The 25,193-nt window shown below is 34.2% G+C and overlaps 1 protein-coding gene across 2 annotated transcripts in view; it reads right to left on the bottom strand.

Annotated features, from left to right (window-relative positions):
- The window catches only part of LOC145666602 (A disintegrin and metalloproteinase with thrombospondin motifs 7-like), a 347,276-nt gene that overhangs the window by 200,822 nt on the left and 121,261 nt on the right, over positions 1–25,193 (bottom strand). The gene's annotated exons all lie outside the window — the stretch shown is intronic.

The raw sequence follows: 25,193 nt of genomic DNA, 5'->3' as shown, positions 1-25,193 counted from the left end.
ATTGGATGCAGCCGATCTGACGGAAAAAGACCCGATGGTATGACATTAGTACCTTGGAAGAAAGTAAAGGCATTGATTTGGGACTTCACATGTTCAGACACCTATGCCCCCTCCAACCTACAATATGCCTCAGTACAAGCTGGACTCGTAGCTGCTCGAAGAGCGAAAGAAAAAAGGAATAAATATAGGAATCTACTCGATAACTATTGCTTTGTCGCAATAGCAATTGAGTCTAGCGGTTCTTGGGAAGAAGGAGGCCTCAAATTTATAAAAGAAATCAGCCACCGTCTATCGATTAAATCAGGAGATAATCGAGCAAAAAGTTTCCTGATTCAACGCATAAGCATAGCCATTCAACGTGGGAACGTGTCGGTTATAATGGGAACGTTACCCACTAGTAAAGAGCTAGAAGAAGTCTTTCTTCTGTAATTGCAAAGAAAGGAGGTTAGGAGTAAAAACAGAAATCGTTGGTGCATCAATTTATGTAGCAACCGAGCAAGGAGTATGGAGAGACAGCTCACAGTCGATAAGTTTATATGAAAAAAAAAAAAAAAAAAACGGCATGAATGCTGTACCGCACGTCAAGACAGTGACATAACATGACAGGTTGGAGCCTTTGAAAGCAGAAGATTTAGTATTACCTGCCGAACGTCATGGGAAGATATTTACTGTTTCATTTGAAATTTTCATTATAACAGATTTTTTTAATAATCATTGTTATTTTACAATTCTTATGTAATTACTTATGGTTGTATCTAATATATGTATATTTCATTATAACAATTATATACAATATCTACAGATTGGCCCGGAAGTGTCTACAGTAATATATTGTAACAATTTAATTGTAACTTTAAAAAAATTAGACACTGTGACGGATTATTTTTCGCTTTTTAAAACGGATTAACGGAACGGACAGTTAGAGAAGTAAAAAAAAATTGTTATTTAAAGTGTACATAAGTGAATATTAAAAAGTATTTTTCTGTTATAACAACTAAATTAGATAACGTTAATAAAATTTTCGACTATATATATATATATATATATATATATATATATATATATATATATATATACAGTGGCGGATCCAAGGGGAGGGCTATGGGGGCTATAGCCCCCCCCTTGACGCTCAGGTTTACACTGGATAAAATGGGCTTCAATCCTGCTTTACACTGGATAAAACGGCAAACTATGGTTTAGCCCCTCCCTTGATCATATCCTGGATCCGCCACTGTATATATATATATATATATATATATATATATATATTCTTATACATTTTAAAATAATATTGAAGCCAATAATGGACAAGTACAATGTAAAAAATTTAAATTTATCATAAAATTTGGTTTTCCTTAATAATGGATGTTAAGTTGCCTTTAAGTTGGTTAATTTGCTTCTTATTATACTCTTCATGTTTATCTTAGTAAAACAATCCTTCGTGAATTATTAGTAATGATCTTCTCTTTGCACGGAAGATTCCGGTTCAATCTTGGATGAGAGTATTGAGGTGGTGCGACTGAAATGTCAAATTTACATTCGGAGGACAACCATTCTCTGTAAGGCAACCAATACATAGATAAAGGTCACGCGTACGATGCAACGACCTAAACTTCGTACATGTTCAAGAACACTGGCTGGGGTTCTCAGTAAATGAAGAGAAAATCTGGTAATGTGCAGCATATCGTGAAAGTTTATCATGGAAAACACACAAATGCGAGTGATTTTTCTTTGGGGTTCAAAGTGGGACACTCTGCATATCTATCTACAAAAAACACACAAACAATGTATTTGACCAAGAGTGGTGAATGAATACATCATACGTCGTTGATTTGTGAAATTTTGTGTTTGTAAAACAAATGAGTTGTGCGGTTACCAACATTATTTTCTGATTAGCTACTCAGGGACAGCATGGAAGCGGGCCATTGGGAAAGCGTACGTGAAATTGCAGACGAGTTAGGCATATATTATTCCATTGTCGTTCGACAACGGACTTAGGGATACCACATCCAACAAGAATCGATATCTAGAAGTTATGAAGTTCTCTGAGTGTACGAAGTGATCGGAAAAGTTCTTGGACCGAATTGTCACATCTGACGGAAATTGTATCTGTTACGACAATCGTATGTGGTCAGAACAGTAGTTAGATCCTGATCAAGGTCCAGGATAGTTTCCAAAATCACAATAATGTTGTTGCTGGCATAATGGACTACGATGAGAATGTTCCATCATTCCTTTCTGCATCGAGGAGAAACCATCAGTGTGGATTGTTATAGTAATGAACACTATAAAATGCATTGTCAACTTGCCCGCAAGCTTGCAGAAATGATCAATAGACATGGTATCCTCACATTTCATGGCAACGCACGCTTACATGTCGATCAAAAAACGGGGCTGACACTGTGAGTTGCAATATGAAACCCTTCCTCAGCTGACGTATTCTCCTGTCGTCTCTCCCACTGATTATAACCATTTCGGATATCTCGTTCACTTCTTGGCAGGGAAGAACTTCCGTTATGACCAGGTCGTGGAAGTTGTGGATGCGGACTTCTTCGCATCACAGAATTCAAATTTCTTTCGTCATGTTGGCTGGGCAATGCCACAAATATGGGCTGCTCTGATTAATTCGATATTGTAGTATTATTTTTTCTGGGCTTTGAAATTAACACACATCAGCCGAACATTTCAGTCGTACCAACCAATTACTTACACTCTAAATTACACTATATCCACATATAGAAGAGGAAAGTTGCCGTAACAATGATGATAATTAATGAATGTAACTTGGTTGGTTTTTATGTTATTTGACTGTACATGTTCGTTACTTTTGTGAAAAAAATCATTGCTTGTTCTGATGAAGTGGTACTAGTTGGTAGTTTGAAATTTGTCAGACTGGTGGTAATGTCGATTTTGAGCGTGTTCTAGTCCAGGTATTAGATTCGGAATTTACTTTACAGTCTTCCGTACTCTAAATAATGAACAATGATCAAAAATTAAACATGCCAACTTGCATGTTTGTTCACATTTAAATTCCATTTATTTTTTCCACTTGCTGATTTAAATTTATTGATCTACTGCGTCGTATACTATAACAACAATAGATTGGGCTGGTTCATCATATAAGGAAACAAGACGACCATCTATTGATGAGGCTCGGACTGTGGAAGTGGCGATGGGTGCTTAAGGACCAGCCCAGAAAGCTGGCCGCACGCATTGTTAAAAGAGCGAGTTTCGCTGCTTGCCTTTCTATATAAGGCTACTCAAGATTATTATGGAGACAAGGACGCTGTTGAATTGATTTATATTGTCAGACAACTCGGCGTGACTCCTGGATCAAGACGGAGAAAACGTAATAATACTAATAATAAAATATATACATAAAAGATACCATTCTCATTTGTAAGGTCCTACATATTGTATCCAATCAAGAATAACATGTAAAAGCAAATGGAAAAGATGGACAAAAACATCGGAGGGAGGTCCTTGTCTCCATGATGTTTAAAATGTAGCTAGGATTGAATGTTGCGTTAAAATTCGATGACGAATTTAAAATGATGCACTGAAGAAGCTAGGTCTACCCTGCGGAATTTTATATATTTTATTTACTTGAGTTAAATCATTCTCATAGATTTAAATTGCTACTAAAATTGCCCACTCTTGTGGTAATTAGAATTCTTTATCCGTTTCATATTTAGCACTGAGGCGATATGAGGCATGCACCTATAGCTAACGTGAGATCCTAGCGATCATCGAATCCGGAGCGAATATTTTAATGATATAGCCACAAGGAATCTTTTTCTGATAAAAAAAAGTAAGCTGATAAACCCCTTTCTTGATTCGTTGGTTATGTTGGAGTTTTAGTGATCTTTTGTCAGCACCGAGCCTATATGAGACGTGGGTCTACAGCTTAATGTAGCACCCGTACCATATGAGCTCCTATTGGGGATCCAACTGGAGTCTTCGGCACTTAAACCCGTTTGTCTGCATGTCCATAGTTTGCTTCGAAAGCCAGACAAAGATGTTAAGGTAGCGAAGGAAACTCGTAAGAGCATGCATACACGACACTTATTTAGAGACGTCGAGACTTTCCACCACAGAACCTTGGTCCCACAAAGTTTAATTTTTTAAACAAAATCGAAAAAGCATCAAACATACTCACAAAAATCCCAGAGAACTCGTTGAAATATTTTTTTTATATATGAGTATCTATTTCTCTATCAAGGGCAGCTAAATAGTTTTCTCTGGAAGATATCAATAATAACGAGGGATTATTGAGTTTTGAACTGAATGAGTTATTGTTCATAGTATGGGTTCAATTCTCTTCGATGCACAGGTTATAATACCATTTAATTATTACTACTGGATTTCTAATTTAACTCATTTTTTTAAAGTAAGTAATTTTGCTGCAGTGCAGATTAACAATTGGGTTACAAATATCTAAAGTAATTTTTATAACCTCTATTTGATAAACAATCCACGTATTGCCATATAGTCACTACAAGTAAACTGTACTTTATTCAAATTAGCTGATGCATCAAAATACATTACTAGTTCGAGACTTTGTTGTGCTTGCAGGAGTGGATTTATTTCGTAACACATTGGAGAGTGCGAAATCCGAAAAAGAACATAAGCAAGTTGGGACAGCTAAGTATCACAGAGCGTCGGGCAGAATTTTAACAGATGGTATAATGTCACTTGCAGCACATTGCATCCAAGAGAGTAAACTCTTCAAGCAAGTGTGGCGTATACGAGTATATGGCTACCTTATATGGGTGGTTACAAGATAACGACATATTATCCGAAACATGTTATTTCTGCCTTTTAATTTAGAGCATATGTTTGTATAAATTAGTTACGTAGAGAATAATATTTTCTTGTGATGCAATAGATTATACCTATAATTTTCTAAATATTAGTAATTCTATTCTTACTCTAAGCATTCGTTTCTGGTTTCTTCAGCAAATAATTAGTTGATTAGTTATTATTACTTAAAAACATGGTGGCTCATACTGTATTTCTAGAATACATTTTCCGTTAATTCAAGAAAACTTGTAGTGTCCAATTGCATTTTTACACTGAGAAATAATTGTATGGCGTACGTAAAATCGTATGTTACATTTGTAAATCCTGCAGTTTTTGGACTTAACATACAGAAAACGTATAGCTGAAAACGCATGTTTTATAATACTTTCCGTATAAATGTTCCATCTATATGTACTTTCCGTATCAAACAGTATAGGCTATCAGGATCTCACATACAAATGGACGTATATAACATATAGCTGACAAATGTAACATAAGTATATGTATGTAATATAAGGAAGACTGTTAGGTATCAGACATCCTGCAACGACATGATATAACATCTAAGGGCAGTGCCTATGTAGAATACGGATAACGTATGCTCCGTACTGATTTCTGCAGTAAGCAAGAGGATTCCGTATATTTGTATAATATACCACTGTTCGGAAAAAGGAATTTTCTCAGTGTAATAGGACGAATTCTTATTAGTAAAATTCATAAATAACAAATAAAAGGATAAGATGCACAAATTATTGTTTCCACTTTCTCTATCACATTATTATACAATACAACACTTTTAAACGAAGTTCCTAATTTTAAAGTTACTTTGTTTATGTTGTAAGTTCTCCTAGAGCCTTCGAGAGTTACACTTCGCTACTCTTATTGCCAACATTAATACCTGTATTCCAACAAGAGTTAATTTGTTTAAAAGCCATTTGGTGGACAATAACTCGATAGTGAAATATACAGCTATCTAAATACACATTCAATCGTTTTCCATTAAGTAAGGTGAATTTACCGTTTTAATTAGCAAATTATATCTATTGTTGGTTGTCTTTTAACAGCGACGTACATACTCGTAATATGCTACTTGTAATAATGTAGAACTTCAGAGATAAAACCAGTTGACAGAACGAACTTAAAAAGAATTATTTTTCCTTATTACCTTCTACAGCTTTATGCCAATTGTTCAATGTACTTTATTATTACACTCATTAAAAATTTTTGTAATATATCTATCCATTTACAATTTCTTTGAGTAAAAAAATTTATTTCCACATGTTTAGTTTAAGATTTCTGTTAAAACATTCTACTATATGTTGTTTTACGAAGACACATGCTCAAAATGGAGGGCTCAAAATTGAAACATTCGCAAAATATAATCTCTCTATGACTTACGGTCCCCGAGATTTGGCTCTTTAGATCTCCCGAAATCGAAACTTTTTTGACCAATATCTGGGGAACGGTGGCCAGTTGGCCAGTGACCACCGGTTACTATCTGATACCAAAATGTTCACGAGCCTCTTAGGTATTGATCAACACCAATATTACATCTCTTTGACTTTCGGTTCCCTGAAATCTCCCGAAATTGGAAATTTTTTGGCCAATATTTCGGGTACGGTAAGAGTGACGCGAAAAAGTCCATCATTTCTTTCAGATTGTCTTTAATGCTCTTATTGAATGGAGGGCTCAAAATTGAAAAATTCGCAAATAACACACAGACATAGAGAGTTCAGTAACGAACTTTTTAAGTTCGTTGAAAAATCAAGATACTGTCTCCAAACGTTTTTCAAGAGCGTTCGTTTCTCCTCGTGTCTCTGCTCTACACTTAAAGAGTTGTTCGTGAGTAGTTAACGATAAATCCTGTAATCACCATATAAATTCCCTCGCATATAATTAAAATAGTCCTCTTGTAAGTGATAATTCTGGGTGTGTCCATTACTCATAATATACAGAAGATTGTTTGGAGATCACTGAAGTGAAACTGTATAGCAATACTTTACAAAGAATACAAGTTTTCTTTAGTATAGATTTCTAAACTTCATCACAACACTTTATACTACATATCTGTGTAAACAGTTGCGGAAAATGTTCACTCATCCAAGACCATTTGATCATCTCCTACTTATATACCAGTTTGTTTACCACACTCTATTTCCATATGAGTTAAAGCAAATATTTGAGATGTAAATCAAGCGTGGGAATAATTTCTTTCAATTCTGAATATATAATGCTAACAATATTATATTGTAGAAAGTGTGAATGTTTCTAATTGTACATCTTTGCTTGTGTCACTTATCTTAATAATCTATTTGCATGTTCGCTGTTGAGCGAAGTGACGATAGTTAAACTTGCTAACGAGAAAATTATCCTCGCCTACACTTTTTCTTCGTCTTCTTCTTTATGCATACAATCTTTAATTTTTCACCACGCATCTATTAAATAAAAGGAAGGATTTGAATATTCCTGCTCCACCCTATGACTCTATAATTTTTTATGGCAGGATTAAGTATGTAACATCTTCTACCAAAGGACATATTCACGTACTTTTAGACATTTGGGTCAAGGAAAAGTGTGGTGGATTCAAAAATAATATTTGTTGTAGTCGTATTTAATATCAGCTTACAGTTACAGGCGTGTATATACATATACGTAAGTTAACAAAAGAAGGTAATGGAAACTTTATTTTTGGACACGTCCCACGCTTTGATTGGCACTTTCATTAAGTTGATTTTACTAAGTGCCAATTTCTTGCGAAGATTATGAAGAACATATATTTCCACAAGAGTATTAATTGGAGGGGGGTAAAGGGCAATTGTCCCCTGGGTTTAAGAGGTCCATACTTTTTAATCGATCGTATACTAATACAGTAATAAAAATTGCAATATTCACTTGTCGATGGAGCATCTTGCTTCCCTTTCCTGGAAAGATTTGAAATGATGCTATTCTATTTCTGGAGTTTCAAAAACTGAACATGGCATTTAAGAAACACAAGTAACCTTTGTCAAAGACCTTATTTCTTGATGCTGCAGGAAGCCAGAGAACCTTCTATTAATTTAGTAGAACAGGAAATGGCTTCGGTACTGGAAAACTAAAACTTAAGAAAGTCATTAACCAAACTTTATGTGTGAAGATTGATAGCTACAATTTGTTTAAGTTAATTTAATTCTTAGGGAAGCATTTTGAAGTTTGTACTCTGTATTTATATTCTTTTTCTATTGACCAAGAAATCCACATATGAAGATCAAACATGGAATAACAAGAGGGCTACTAAATAGTAAAAAATACCTTCAACTATGGATGCGCTAGCCTCAATAGGAGAGATGTACCTCTTTCTATCTCTTTCCTCAACTTTGTCGAATTAATATTAAGGAGTTACCATCTACAGAACTCGTCACGTCTTAAAGAAGTTTCCGTTTGACAAAACTTACGCATGTTTGCACTCCGATTTCTTAGCTAGATGTTCGATTTTAAAGTATGTTACTTTTGAAACCACCAAAGACTACAAATTTAAGTTAAAAAATTAAAAAATTAAAGTAGCATAATAAATTATTATACAAAGAAGTTACTTGTTCTGCAACAGATTTCGACAACATGAAAATTAATTTATGCGAGGAATTTTTTGCTTATAAAAATATATACACATACGTCAACTGCGTACGAAATAATAAGAAAAATCAGATTTAAAAAAACTCTAGATGATTACTCATTGTGGTTCATTGTGGTTCTGGAGTTACAGGCTAATGGCTATTTTAACGGTAACCTGACGAAAATTTGAAGTCGTATTAAAGTTTGCGCCCTTAAATCAGGACTATTAAATTCGTTCGTGCTGACAATGAAGCGATGCCTGTTAGAAATAGGAAAAGAGTAGTCATATGCTAGGATAGAATTAAATAAAACGCAACAACTAATTTAGAAAAAGATAGGAAAGGTTTTGAAGGGAAGGTTTCAAGAAATTACAAGATTTTATGAAGTTACATAATTTATCGTGCCTAGACCATTCTGTGTTGGTCTAGTACTTTACTGAAGATCGCCAAAATCTCAACTCTGTTACTAATTACCTGATTCTCACTTAGTCAATTGCAATGACTGAACTCACTCTCGAGAAAGAATAAATGTGTCGAAAAAGTCAACGAATACTTACAGTACATATTGCATTCCATGATTTTTTCTCTATCATTTCACATTATTTAGCATTGACACTTTAGCCTAAGGAGTATGATCGTATAAAAGCTACAAAACTTCAATACGGAATGAATGACTTACTAATATGCTCTTCGAATTGTAAATATTGGAAGCAATATATTCTATCATTTACTGCACCACAGAAAGAAGATCGAAGAGGGGGTTAAAGCCTTCCCTTAGCGCTTCATTTGAGAAGGTGGTTTTCTAAATGGTCAGTAATCCTATATCTAACTAACACTAACACAGTAGCAAGACATTCAGTGCAGAATTGCGCCACATGCGGTCAATATTATTGATTGATAGCAAGTGAAAGATTATTTATCAGATTTTTCTACTGATTACATTGTTGCAATTTAATTTCCTCGTAAAATAAAAGTAAATGGAAAGAAAGAGATTAAGCTTCGCATTCATTGAAGGATTGGACTTTGTGGTTAGTAATGCGAGTTGCCAAGGACAGCAATAAGCCGCTGGTCGGGTCCCATAATTCTTCTGGGCCTTTTCTGTGCTTAGTAAGAACACACTGCACAGAATTCTTATATTTCTGTAAACTGAAACAACTATGAATAGTTCGGAAAACTTTTCGTTTTACCTAAAATAGATCACATTGATTCACTGTAGTATCTTTGGTTTAGGGGAATTACGTCAGTGCGTACAACCCAAACCCCAATATTGGTTAGTAGAAATTGTAATACGCTATTGCAGAATGTTAGTGATGCTTACGAGACGAGACGAGACGAAACGAAAAATATGGTTTTCTCGTCTCCTATCGTAAATTTTGTAGAAGTCTTCTCTCGACCCTCGAAAGTTTTTTTTTTTTTTTTTTCATCTAGTCCGGATTCACGAAAACCTTTTATCTTCTCGTTTCGTCTTGTAAAGTATACAAAATATATGCACTGATTCTTGATTCTTTTGTTAATTTCAACTTGAAGTTATCAGAATACTCCCTTATCACGAGAGATCCAGAAATGGGGTTATATAATTTTTTAAACTATATTTAATATTGGAGTACATTGTGTAACAACTTGTGTATCTTTACACATTGATAAATGCTCTTCACTGTATTCGTACAATCTCTTTATGAATTTATAGTTTTTTTTACACTATGAATCATGTAACATTAAAACAGTATTTGGGTGAACTAGTGTTGTCCACGAGACTCGTGAAATTCTTGTCTGTTCTCGAAATTAAAAAGGTACCTCTTGTCCGAGTTTCTGAGAGAGGGATACACTGCAGTTTATGCACTCTAATATGATCTCAGTTATGAAATGAGTCACGAACTTGTGATCCTTAAGCAGTCAGATCCATTAACCACTGTACCCTGTGATCCGAAAAGGCTCCTGGTTTGACCCGGGCAGATCCATGACCCGTAGATACGTCATACACATGAAGAGTATTATGATTTAGAGACTGCTATTTGAAATTCTAACGTACATAAATCTTTGCTCACTAAAAATTCTAGAATTTTCTTTTCTCTTGCTCTGTGTCAAAGCATTGCACTGGAAGATAACTACAAGACCTATCAGAGTATAGATGCGCAAAAATTACAGAAAAGGAAAGCTACATGATTTGTGAAGGGTTGTCAAAACTGAATCGTTCCAATCTGTAAAACATGTCATCAAACGTTTGCGAGATGCCACTAAGCTCAAACGATGTTTTGATAAATAGTTTTGTATAGTCTCTATTCAAAACTACTGCATTGTTCATTAGTGGGAGGACATTGGATGTAATTAAAATAGTCAATACATGGTACTTTGATTAAGAAGTATCACAACAAGAATCAAACACGTGATTTTTCTAGCTTAAATGGTGGCCATCATTAATACACTATAAGATTTTGCACTAATACTTTAAAGATGATATTTCAACTGTTTGCTGGTTATCAGGTCTGTCTGAGCGTGATAAGGAGATCCACACCCGTGGTTCGGACAAAACTTGTGACCCAGTGAAAAAAAAAATGAAATGAAATCTTTAAGTTTTACGTCCCACGGTTATGCCGGTTAGGCTAAAGGAGACGGTGATGATGGGTGATGAGAGAAATGGTGGGATGAAGAAACTGGGAGGAAACGGGAGAACCCCGAGAAAACCCACGCACACGGTGTTTGTCCACCAGAAAGTTCACTTGGCGGAGGCTGGGATTGAACCCGGGACCCCAAGCACCAGAGGTGAACGCACTACCACTGAGCCACCGCGGCCCTTGAGACCCAGTGAAATAGGACCATCACTGATTGTGAGGTTATCTTGTAAAATAGTGTTCGTTTCGAACTCAGAAAGTGGAGTGGGTTGGCAATAAATTAGGAATTTTCAAATATTGTTTTAATTTATGATTTTATTTTTGAATTTGTTCTTAGTATTTACAACGTTATCACCACACTCTAAACTTTGTATCCAGCATACTTGTTTGTATATCACATGGCACGTTTACTATTTGTTGCTCCTTAATAACAGCATGAACGTGTCTTGCCATTCTTTCTATGTTCCATATCACTATTTCTGGAATAGCCTTGTAATGTTGCCATTGGCAAATATTGTGGAAATTGGGCTGCTTGTCATGTTCTCCAGCATATAGCACACTCCTGTTGGATTAAGGCCTGTACTACTCCATGGCCAATCTTGTACTTTGACTCTTTTCTACTCCAGGTGATTCATAATAAGCTTGGAAGAATGGCACGGTGCTTCATCCTGCATAAAATTTCACCATTTTCTGGATACCATTGCTTCATTTGAAGGATTAGACAAATATTCAATATATATTGATATTGATTTTACCCATTGTACCCTCAATAAAACACATTGGTCCTGTATCTTTGAGTGATATCACACTCCATACTACTATTCCTTTGTAATTGCTCTCTAGGGTGCCGCCTCACGTAGTACTTCTCATCTTCCATTATTTTCACAATCGCTTCTTCTAAACATCAAATCTACAAGAAACCATTAGAAATAAGATCAGTCATTCATATTATTTTTGCTGAAACAGAAAAATGTGATGGTAGGTTTGAATGAACTCTATTCATTATTTACTCATTCATTCATGAACTAATGAAAAAGTGATCTTACTTTCACCAATCATTTGCAGTCCAAACTTTCTGCCTCATGACTCAAGACAAACGTTCTCTGTTCACAGGTGGTGTTACATGAGGCTCTTTATCGGACGACGAAGTCGTAAGTCAAAGTCATGCAGTCGGCTCCGAACTGTTCTGGTGCCGATTTTGTATCCTACCTTACAAAACAATTAATTTGTTATCAGTAGCCTTTCGGCTACCTAATGCAACATTCTTAAGCATTCTTTCTTGCCTTAGTGTGGTCTTCCTCAGTCCCTTGCAGTTGTATCTTTTGTTGGCAATACTGGCTCGCCCATATTCACTTCCTGTATATATTCTTCCTACGCTTTGGAGAGAAACATTACATTTCGTTGCTATTTAACACGATTTTAAGTTAGAATACTTCAACACAATTTCAACTTCCTCCTTTCTACTTGCAGTCACGTATTTTATTTTACCCATTGTTGTCGGTTCCTTACTTAACGATAAATTAATCATAAAATCATTTTAATTACCATAGAAACGTCATAAACACCAAACAATTTTGAAGGAAATTCCCTTTTTAATATTGGATGTAGACTATACTATAAAACTGAAAATCTTAGTACTCTTACTATCTAGCGAGGCATACATCAAACTGAAAGTCCATTTAGTAGTAAATAACTAAATCTCCTTCATACTTAAGTCAAGAAGAATATCTCACATTCATTTTCACATAAAAGATACCCCAAGTGTGTATAATAATGCTGGAAGTTTGTGAAATAGAGTCCAAGTGAAAATTAGTAATTCGTTGTCCACCTACTTTATAATGACAATTTTTCCGGTAAATGTAACCAATAATAATAATAAAATAAACCTACCAGTACTTAAGTAAGTGTAAACATATGTTATACTAAACCTAGGTTAGAGTATCAACAACAGGCGCCGGAATTTTTTGGATATAAGTTACGAGGTGGTTTTCAAAATTTTAATTTCAAAATGTAAATCTATTTTTAAAAATTAAAAAGACCACAGTTATTACCAAACAAAAGTTAAATACTTGTGTTTCAACATTGTCGTGTTCTCTAAAATTTATATTGTACTAAGATGAATTTAAGATGAAATTGTAAACATATGCAAGCTAATGTGAATAATTAATGTTGAGGGGTAGTGTTGATCTCTAATTGTCATAAATGACAATATTTATTTAATATTCAATTGGATTACAAAATGATAGTTACATAAAGAAAATTATGGCAATGTAATATTAAAAAGGTAAAATTATAATAGAGATTTAACAATTACGAAAGCATAAACTGAAACAAGTTATAGTATCGCGTTCGTTCCAGCAGAGACGGCGTTAGGTGCGCAAGGGGCCTAATGTCAATAATGATCCGACGGGTCCAAGATACAGGTAAAAATTGCCGAGGCACGAATTCAAAATTTAACCACGATTTATGTATGTATAACCACGATTTATATATATGGGGGGTGATGTGCTTTTGTATCTACTTGGACGAAACGTGTTCAGAACACGGGGCCTGAAGCGGTTGCCAAATTGGCCACCCCCCAAAATCCGCTTGCAGAATGCAGTATATGGACCCAAGTGCCAAAGCATTCAATTATAATACTCACATAACACAAATAAAACTAGTATGGGCTTTAGATAACAATTAAATTAACCTTCACTTATAAGGAAGTTTTTCTCAGCCGATTGGAATGCCATTTTTTTTTTTTTTTTTTTTTTTTTTTTTTTTTTGAGTGTTTCTAATACCTTCTGCCAAACTTGATGATTGACCGGACAGTGGTTTCTTTTTCGATACTTCAAGTTCAGATTGTGATAGTTAGCTTTCAATGCTTTCTCTATCTCTTCACTGGATGTTCTTAGGTTGCGATGATAGAGAGTTTCTTGTTATCTCGATGTATGGTTCGATCTGAATGCTATTTTCGAATTTTATCTTCGCTTATGTAGTATACAGTAACTCGTTCTTAGTTGGCCTTGACCTTGTTTATGTTTTTCATAAATGCATTGAAATCTGATTTCTTTCTGTTTTTTTCACTTCCCTACTAGATCAGGCTTTGAAAATAAAGTATTTCCACCAGTAAGTTCTATCTTAAAATTAAATATTGTTTTACTATTCAAATTTAGCTATTAGAGCAGGCGTGTATCAATGATTAAAAATTTTCATATCTGAATCGTTTATTATCACAATATAAAATATAATATATTTTGTCGCAAAAGATATTTATCACTGACACACTTTATAAAATGGTATCTACATTCTGTTAGTAAGAGTAAAAGATTCTGTAAATCTCTCCAACAAATGAAACGCGTTATTTTCATTACACTTTACATATGCAAGTGCACCATATATTTTCTGGAAAATTTCCTATTTAAAATTGAATGTAGGACTTAATTAGCAGAGCCATTTAATAAATAAAAACTATTAATTAGGTATATTTCATTATCATAAGAAAGGAACATTTTGATTTGAAAAGAATACAAAATGTAAAAGAAAAAATTGTCGCTTAATGTCACTATTGTAATTGGTACTGCTCGAAATAAAGGTCTATGCTTTGATTAAGATAAGTGAATTTGGAAATTAATTTCTTTGTCTTTTTCTAAAAATCCCTTGAAAAATTTACAAGTGGCGCCAATGAAATATAATTTAAATAAAAAGAATAAACGTTATTCAATTCAAGAGTAGTCTTTATCCAGTGTTCCGCGCTCATTAAAAAAAAAAAAAAAATAATAATAATAATAATTCAATTAAATGCATAAAAGTTAGGAAAACGTATAAAACCCTTTATGAAAAATATAAACTGACTTTTCAAGAGTAAATGTTTTTTAAAAATGCTTTTATTAGGTTTCTTTCGTGTTTGTTTGTTTCCTATAGTCAAACCTTACAACTTGAATGCCACACAGATCCACCAATGTTTTTAGATTTTGCATATATGTAGACAGTATCAGTTAATTAAGCATTACTTTAATAAACTACAAAATGATTCAGTACTGGTTCGAGATCTACATGTGGTGCCCTTAGCTAAAAATCAGGAACTATTGCCTTCCACTAAAAACAAAAATAGATAAATACATACACAATAACCATTTATTTATTTATTTATTTTAAATCAATGCTTTTATAAAATGCACAAAGAATAACCTTCTTTATAGGATAAAATGAAGGCCCGAAATTAAAACTAAAAGCATAAGTCAAGAGTTAACTTTTTGACGTTTCAATTATCATCATCATTTGCAAATATTCATAAAACTTAAGCCTTCAACCTTAGGAAGAATGTTCAATGGTTTTAGACTAACAGTAGGTCCAGTAATTTATTTATTTTATCCCACCAAGTATAGTTAGTGCATTTTATAAAAGTATTTTTTTATAAATACTGCATCCAGTTTCTACTAGATCAGTCTTAATATTGTCCTTCCATCTGTGCCTAGCTCTTCCTAACGGTCGTTTTCCGATTGGTTTTTCAGTTAAAACTTTGAAAGCGTTCCTACTTTCTTCCATCCTGACCTGCCCACCTGAGCTTCCTAGACTTCATGACCCTAACAATGCTTAGTAAATGGTATAAATTATATAGTTCCTTGTTATGAAGTTTCCGCCCATTTCCCTTTTCCGTTCCTGTTGAGTCCGAATATTATCTTAGGATCTTGTTCTCAAATACTTTCAGTCTAGTTCTTCCCTCAAAGTAAGAGACGACGTTTCGTAACCATATGGGACAGCAGGCATGATTATCCTTTTATTTATATTAAGCTTCTAATTCCTCTACAGAATTCACGACGACAAAAGATTGTGAACTGAATAATAACACGAATTCCCTGCTTTTAATCAACCTTTAATTTCTTTGTGAATATGATTTTCGTCTGTTAATATTGATCCTAGATATTTGAAATGAAACGAAATCTTTGAGTTTTACGTCCCATGGTTATGCCAGCTAGGCTAAAGGAGGCGGTGATGATGAAAAATGAATGAAATGGCGGAATGGGAGTGGGAGGAAACGGGAGAATCCCGAGAAAAGCCAGGCACACGGTGTTTGTCCATCACAAAGTTCACTTGGCGGGAGCAGGGTTTGAACCCGGAACCCCATGCACAGGCCCGTATTCAGGGGGGTCTAGGGGGGCCACCCCCCTAAATTTTTGCAGGCCCCCTAAAAGTTTTACAGTAGGCTTGCAAAAGAACTATAATATGGTGATGAACTATCATATGGTTGGATCGGGCCCCCCTAACTTCAGCCGGGCCCTCCCTAAGTTTTAGGGCTGGCTACGGGCCTGCCCATGCACCAGAGATGAGCGCTCTATCACTAAGCCACCGCGAACCTTCTAGATATTTGAAAATTGCAAAGATATTGAGGAGTTGCTCATAATACATGAATGGCTCATAATGTCACCTTCATCTCTACACATATATGGTAAATGTTAATTCTCTCATAATATCTTGTTAAATGGGAGCAGGGGTTAAAACTCAGAAACTCACCATTGCGTAATCTACTTCACAGAACGTACTCGATTTACTCTTCGCATTATTGTTCAAGATGAATTCCCAGAAAATCCGACTGATTCAAACACTTTTCCAAATACTGTAAAACAATTTAATCGTCAATATTAAATTCATTGGCGTTTACATCCATTTCCAGAACTGAAGCTATGTGAAACAGTAATAAAATTCATTTAACTGTTGATCTTGTTCAAGGTTTCAAGATTCAAGGTTCAAGGTATTCATTGTTCACGAACAATATGAGCTAACTACCAAGTCTTCAATTAATTCTATTCAGATGCTAAACAAAAAATCAAAAGCCGAAAAATTTTGGAAGATCAAGTTTAGTTTAATTCTTAAAATGATATTTCGAAATAAACACAAATAGGTGAAAACTGGTTTCCTACGCAGTGTCAGTCAAACTTGAGAGCCATTGGATTCACTGCGTAATTCGTGTAAACATCGCCTGTCTAACTATACAAATGGATTCAACAACATTTCGGTCACGTATAATGTTAGAAGACATGAAGTTCAATCAGACAAGTATTGTTAAGTGTTATGCAAACAAATGAAGATCATTATGACTCACGGACGGCCTTCACAAGGTTACTTCAATGGATGGATCCTTTCTTTCGCTATCTCATATGGCTTTCTCAGACATGTTGGCGAGGCGCCAACACAACAAAAAGACGGACGAGACGCTTACTTACACAACTTCGCATTTTAACGTGTTTTCCATATGGAATTCTTCCTAATGTTGTGGGTTTATTCTCATTTTTCGCAGCTGAAGTTTTTTTTTCTTCTTTTTTCTTTTCAAAGATCCTTTCAAGCCAGTATCGCTGCGAAAAACTCTTGGTTTTTTCTACTGTCACTATTATCCTATATGTATTTACCGTAAATTATAACAGTAAATATCCAAATACTTTGCAACTGTTTTACCTCACAAAACGGAAAAATCTTAGAATTTACGAAAAATAGTAACTTCAGAACTTGACGGTATGAAGCATTAAATTGCTGTAAAATAAATATCTTTACTTACTAAATAATATATGTAATACTAGTAAAAAATAGCTTTATTTACTTTATTTGTGGCCCCGCGTGGCGTAGTCGCTAACACTCTCGCCTTTGGTGCGAGCAGTCTTGGGTTCGATTCCCGGTAGGGACACTCGGTCGAAAAAGTGCAACAGCTTTTTCAGGCAGGCCATCTTGAGTGAGGTTTTCCCTGAGTTTCCCCTCATTCACACTAGGCAAATGCCGGGATGGTACTTAACATAATGATGCCAAGAGGCTTCCTTCCTTCCTTTTCATCGGATAGTGTGTTCGCCGAGGGACGTCATCCCTATTATACGAGACGGGTTAAATGGCCTTACATGCCGACAGCTCCGAAATTTGATTTATAATTTCAAATTATTTACCATGTTTACTACATAATATATAATATGGAAATCTTTACAGTGAAAATGTAGCATTCCTAATGCCAAATACATCACCACAAATTTTCAGGCTATTCCCTTTATCCTACATTTTTTTAAAGTCTTGTAAATATTGGATTTTTTTAGTGTAATATCTGGCTACTGGTAATACTTCACAAAACTCAGTTTCTTAAAAAAAAAAAAAAAAAAAAAAGTAATTTATGATTAATTTGATCGTGTTTAAAATTCATTTCAAACTTTTACTTTCAGTTGAGTTTTTGTATTTTACGTTCTTGTGCTTACACCGGCGATGGGGCTCGGTGGTTCAATGGTAGAGAGATTACCTGTGGCTCATTGTGTCCCCGGTTCGATCCCCAACCAAGTAATTTTGCTGAGGATAACATCGTGTCTGTGAGTTTTCTCGGGGTACTTCCATTTTTTCATTCCACCATTTCTTCCATCATCATTCACTTGCTTTCATCATCGTCACCCTTAAATTTAAGGACATAATAATAGGGTGTTAAACTGAAATATTTCATTTTTTGGAACGCCGAGGTTATGAAGGATATGGTCACTATGAACGAGGGCTCTGAACCGCGACCGGGACTTGATTCCAGTGTATTTGACGTACGCACACTGCACAGACTATCATGCAAGATCAACGTGCACAATAAAGATCATTCACCATCACATTATCTTGCTTCCAAGACAGATGGATTACTCCACTAGTCACGAACAAGTATTATATATTCTTAGCTGGGCCGCAAAGAAGTGCTCCGAAAGCATCACTCTTTTATTGACACTTTTACTGACATATAAATCTAGTGATGGACAAATATTTTGATTAAGTTATATGGGATAAATCAAGTAGCCTATGAGCTATACATAAACATGTATGTTACGACGTTTATCGGTAAATCCTTCTAGACCAGCGTTTCCCAACCCTTTTCAACTTGCGGCACACTACAGGTGTAACTTGAATTCTCGCGGCACACCCATTATATATATATATATATATATATATATATATATATATATATATATTATTACTACTATTATTATTTGTAAATATAAAATACCGTGGTATTTTTATGTGATTACTGTCCTTTGTACAAAGAAGAAAGCTCGATCACTGATTTTCCCCCATGGTAAATGGTAAATCATTATGCTTATTTTTCATTCTAGTTTTGAAATAAAAAACAATTGCAATGAAATATAGGACTCGGGTTTTTAAAAATCTATTTTCTCTTTCGAAAACTGTATCTAACCTTTAACTAAAAGGGAAGATCACTAAATAACGAATAAATAAACAAATCTCCTATACTTTTAAAACTCAAATATAGGTAATTTGTATGCATGTTTGCTTTGTTGAATTTATTGAATGATATGTTAAAATTTCAAGTTGCGAAATAGTCTGCAACAATAAAGAAGCAATAATGGTTATGACAATCATAAATACGTTTTTCAACATTAAAAATGTACAGAAAAGTAACACAGTATGAAACTTAAAATTGTAGATTTATGGTAGAGGTTCATAATAATGTGAAATACAAATATATATTTTCCCCTATGTCTTGCAATTTGGTTCCTATCGAATTAATAATTTGTTTCGATTTCCTCGCGGCACACCAGCGGCTCATTCGCGGCACACCAGTGTGCCGCGGCACACCGGTTGGGAAACGCTGTTCTAGACTATAGTACCGATTTTGTTTGATGATCTTTCGTGTATGAATGAACCCTGGCCTACCTTAGGTTTTTAGCACATTTTCGGCAAGGGAGGAAGTGACATGTAAAAATAACCGAAAACGACAAATATTACTGTCCAATCCATAGTTTTTATTGTCTCTGAGATGAATAGTGACATTTCCAATGTCAAATTCGTTCCATGCTATCCTAGGGGTTCAAATGCTTTCCATAAACCTACATGTATTCTCTCCGTGCGAAGAAAGGGCATTTCAGCTAGTACCATAATAATCATCACAATTATTCCCCATTATTGGCAAACTATTACTGTATATAGGCTTCCTTCATGTCCGTTGATTTTCTCCGGGCACTCGCTTTCTTCCCATATTCTCATTCCACTAATTCTTATATCATCATTTGCTTGTCTTAATTATCCGTGTCCCTCAGCCTAAATCGTGTGACGTTAAACTGAAAGATTTTGTATATAACTTCCTCATACTGCAATCCTTAACTAACTTGATCATCTTAACATGAAAGTTATCTTGTTGCCCAAGGGACGAGTAAAATCTCGTCTAGTCTTGAAAATGAAACAAGAAGTACTTTCTTTAAGTTCAAGACAAGACACGGATCATGACAAAATCTCGTCTCAGAAACGAGACGAGAAATTTCACGGCTCTTCAGTGCAAACTAGTTCCCCCAAGTCTCAGATCTCAAATAATGTCTTTGTGTTAACACGATTTATAGTTTTAAAATGTTAAGTTAATAAACTGATTGTAAATATAATGTAATAAATAATATAATATAATATATGAGAATACATTTTGAGGAATAAGAGTTTTGAGAACAATATCCACGATACATGGGAAAACTACCGATTTCGAGTTCAAAGATGTAATTTTACTTGGTCTCAACTTTGACAAAATACATTTACAAACGTTTCTTTAAAAACAAATGATTTTGGAGTGACTTAAATCGATTATAGATTTTGCCTAACGATTTACATGGCCTGAGGTGAATCCACTGATTTGGAGTACAAGAAAACGATCTAAGTCGCAAGGGCGCCGATCCTGGGGGGCTTGGGCCTCCTCAAAGCTCATGTGGGCCCCGCATTGTATTTATGAATATACTATATGTAGCATAATTTGAATTCAATTTGTCTTAAAATCCTCATATATGCCTTCTGTATCTGAATCTCCCCCCTCCCAAAGTTACTGAGAAATCGGCGCCCATGCTAAGTCGGTTTTAACGTTGAGAAATATAATTTAAGAGCGATTATGCGAGTTTTTGTGTAGATCTATTGAAATCAAATTTAGATCAACAAATATTCTGGAAGCTGTAAAATATGTGTGCATATATACTGTATATTTTAAATATTTGCCATCAAACTTATTTTTCCCGTGTGAAGAACTGGCTTTCTGCTACTAATTTCCATAAACTGCATTCTTCCTGTGCAAGAACGGTTATTATGCTAGTAAATAAATAATATAAAAATACCTTTATTTTCTATTAAATTAATGATCAATATAACAAGATATAACTTTTTTGGGACAAGACATCAATTATTTAAGATGAAATTTCAGTTCCGTATTGCAATTTAGTAATAAATCGCTTACAAGATTCTCTACAATAGCTTTCAACGAATAATATTATATTGTAGTATTACCACCTAGTAACTAACATTTCAGTATACTTCAACGATATCAATAAATCTGAACCATATGAATCTTTAAGGTTTACTAAACTACATTATAAGAGTAGTTCATGAAGAAACTCATAAAATTTTACAAGAAGTTTACCGTAATGCAATTGCCTGGGAAAATCTTTCCGAAATTATTACTTTGAACACAATTTTCTGTGTGTTGGTATCTAATTGACTGCAATATGAGAAAGTATAATAGAATAATTTATATTCTGTTCTTTTATTATAACCACAAATCATGTAATTCAGAAAATATTAAATTTATGTTTTAAAAAAATATTTTCCTCCAACAATAAATGTAATAATCAAAGGCAATACTACAGTTAATAATATATATAAAAGTTAGATAATAAATTTCGAACATTTCTATGACAGTTTTAAATAGATTTTTTAGAACTATATAAGATTATGAACAAAAATTCACTTTAGTTGTTATACCTTGTTTATATTTCGTTTATACGTTGTTATTGTGTTCCCTTTAAAACATTAACTAAAGGAAATTACCGATGTGTCATCCACAAATAAATATGTTCTCCGTGTTTGAGAAATTACATTCATACATTAAGGTTTAAAATAAATACCAAGAAAAAGTTCAAATGACCCAACAATTTTATGCTCTTTTTATGAAAGATATTACACTGCGTGATATTTACTGGTAAACACATGCCATTAACTAAAACATCGACTAAGACAAGATTTACAACACCTATCAATATATTTATATATGTCCATTTAAGAGTAAAAGCATCTCTTTCACTATTGCATTTACTTTTATAGTTTTCTGAAAAAACATTTACAAATGAAAAATTTATAACGTTACAGTAAATAGCACTTGTGTTTTGTTTATGGTCTTTGTGAATATCTTAAACATTTAAAACATTTTAAACAGTTTTACTTCTCTACATCATTATTTAGCTCACTGATTCAGAAGTTAAAAAATCGTACACTCCTGTTTTGTCGAATGCCTTAGGCTACTCAATTATCACATGCCTGAGGAGTCGGCTATATTCGGTGAAACGGGAATTCCTGTGTGTGTGTGTGTGTGTGTGTGAGTTCTTTTTATGTAGCTTGTTGTCCTCCAGTAAAAAAAAAAAAAAAGTATGAGGTACATCAGATGCTTATCGCTTGCTGTAGACCCATATAACGGGCACGCTAACGTGTTGGTATTACTGAATTAGTACAGTAAAACCTGTCTTCAACGGACCCTTTATTAAACGGAAAACTGTCTTAAACGGAAATATTTCACGATCCCATGAATTTTGGAGAACAAAACGTGTAAAAGTCCCTTCATTAAGCGGAAACTGTGTTACGCGGACAACGGAAAGAAAAATAAACATTTAACGGAAAATTCTGAGTTCCGGACTGCAGCGTTTAGACATTCTGTGAGACATATACATTACATTGTCTGCGATAAAATATTCGTTCTTTTGTTAAATATTTCTGGACAGTGTTGACCTTCCCCAACCACACTCATATTCATCCCCACAAATTGTCCTTAATCCCCGCAACTTAATCAAGAATCATACGGAATGTCGGAAAGAAGAAAACGAGATAGAGGAAGAAGAGTAATACGATACCGAGTTCGAAGAAGAGTGTAGAATAAATACATATCAAGATGCTCTCAGAAGTTTAAAAGAACTGCAAAAATTTTGCCTTACGGAAAAATGATTCTGATTCACTTAGTATAATTTCTCAGGCTAAATTGTATGCGGAAAGTCAAGCAGCCAAGCAGCAATGTACACAGAAAACCCTGCTTGGCTATTAGAAAAATAAAGAAAACGTGTGCATAGTATATTTTGTATTCATTTTAATTTTTTGTGTATTTATTCGTAGAAGAAAGAAGTACTGTAATCGAACGATGTACATACAGCAATATATTTTCTCAGTATGCCCCTCTATAAGCATGTATTTTTTTTTAAAAAAAAAGAAGAAAGGAAAAAAGGTCTACCTCCACTAAGCGGAAACCTGACTTTAACGGAAATTTTTGCAAGTCCCGCTCGATTCCGCTAAAGACAGGTTTCACTGTATTATTGTTGCCAGATAGACCTGAAGAAGAAAGACCAGTATTTGTGTAACTGAGAGCACAAATTTTAAACTGAATCTTTTTCTTGCAAGTTATTATCATTGTTACTTCTAACATTCATAACTACTAAAACTACCATTACTATTAACCAAAGGTATAGTGTATCAAACTAAATGAAATAATACAAAAGATTAGCAATTATAAGACGCCTATCTATCTATCTATTTATCTATTATTATTATTATTATTATTATTATTATTATTATTATTATTATTATTATTATTATTATTATTATTATTATTATTATTATTATTATTATTATTGAGTTCCTCAATGCAGAAGAAGAGTTCTATTATCCAAAATATTTTGTGGAATAAATAACATCATTTTCGCATCATTTACAAGTTCATCTAAACACGAATTTCAACCATCAGGAGTTGTGTTGGCATTATATTATCTGTCAAATAAAATTCCAATTACACTAAACACTAGTTCAACATATGAAATACTGACTGGTATCACGAGAATATACTGCATTCAAGGGCGCCGATTTCTCTCTAAATTTGGGGGGGGGGGGCATTCAGATGCAGGAGTATATATATATATATATATATATATATATATATATATATATATATATATATATATATATATATATATATGAGAATTTTAAGATAAATTGCGTTCAAATTATTCCAAATATTGTAAGTTTATAAATACAATAGGGGGCCCACAGGAGCTTTGGGAGAGCCCGGGCCCCCCGGCCCCCCAGGATCGGCGCCCTTGCATGCATTATCTTAATCAAATTTGGTTTATCTGCTTTCTTGAAGAACGCACAACAATTATTATTATCATTCCTATCAAGTGTTAATATTACAGATTTCAAAACAGAGAAATTGAACAGTTCATTTCCATCGAAACTAAATTTAAGTTTCAACTGGTAAATCAGTAAACGAAAATAGTGTTGTTGCCGTGCGATAAAATAGGCGCAACAATGAAGACTTTAAACCTAGACGTTTGTTACAATAAAAATATAACACTTGTAAACAACTAACAGCAACTAAGTACATTTAGATAATTTAATATTTAAGCCCATAAATTTAGTTTATTGACCCGTAGAATGTATTTCACTCAGAGATCTGGTAACCTTCTCATAGAATAAACCCAAAGTTCAACCTCAAAGTTGTAAAATCGAAAGTAGTCTAGACTGTACAACGAGAACACAGCAAGAGCTCTGAAATGCAAGTCCAAAACTGAATGTACCGTACAAAGCAAAACACATTGCGTACACTGAGAAAAATCCATTATCCGGACAGCGGTATATTGTACAAATACAAGGATTCGTTATGTTTACTAAGGAAATCTGTACGGAGCGTACTTTATCCATATGCTACACAGCTACTGCCTTTAACGCGCTTGGATGTTATATCATGTCGCTGCAGGATGTCTGATATCTAACAATCTTCCGTATTTTATATACGTATACGTATGTTAAATACTTCAGCTATATGTTATATACGTCCATCTGTGTGTGAGGTCCTGACCGCCTATAGACACCTCTTTCTTGCACCATAGATGACGTCATGAAACAACTGTCGTATGCTTGCGAGCTGGTTTATAAACGAGGTTGTTTACAAACGGAAAAGAATAGCGGAAGGAAAGAAAAGCCTGGGTAAGTGCAATAGTAAATTATCACTTTAGTTAAATATTCCATTAATTATATATTCCTTTAGTATAACTTGCTTTAAAATAGTACTAAACAAGTAATGTGATTTATGACCACAATTCTTACTATTGTAACTCGTTAATGGTTGAGGAGAAAGAAATGGGTTAATCTGAATTTTGAGAAATCTTTGAATATTAATGTTCTGTAACTTTTT

The sequence above is a fragment of the Thermobia domestica genome, chromosome 12 (genome assembly GCF_964235325.1).
Source record: "Thermobia domestica chromosome 12, izTheDome1.hap1.1, whole genome shotgun sequence".
NCBI classification, from domain to species: domain Eukaryota; kingdom Metazoa; phylum Arthropoda; class Insecta; order Zygentoma; family Lepismatidae; genus Thermobia; species Thermobia domestica.
Note: the sequence above shows the minus strand (reverse complement) of the source record. Positions and strands in the feature narration are given on the sequence as shown.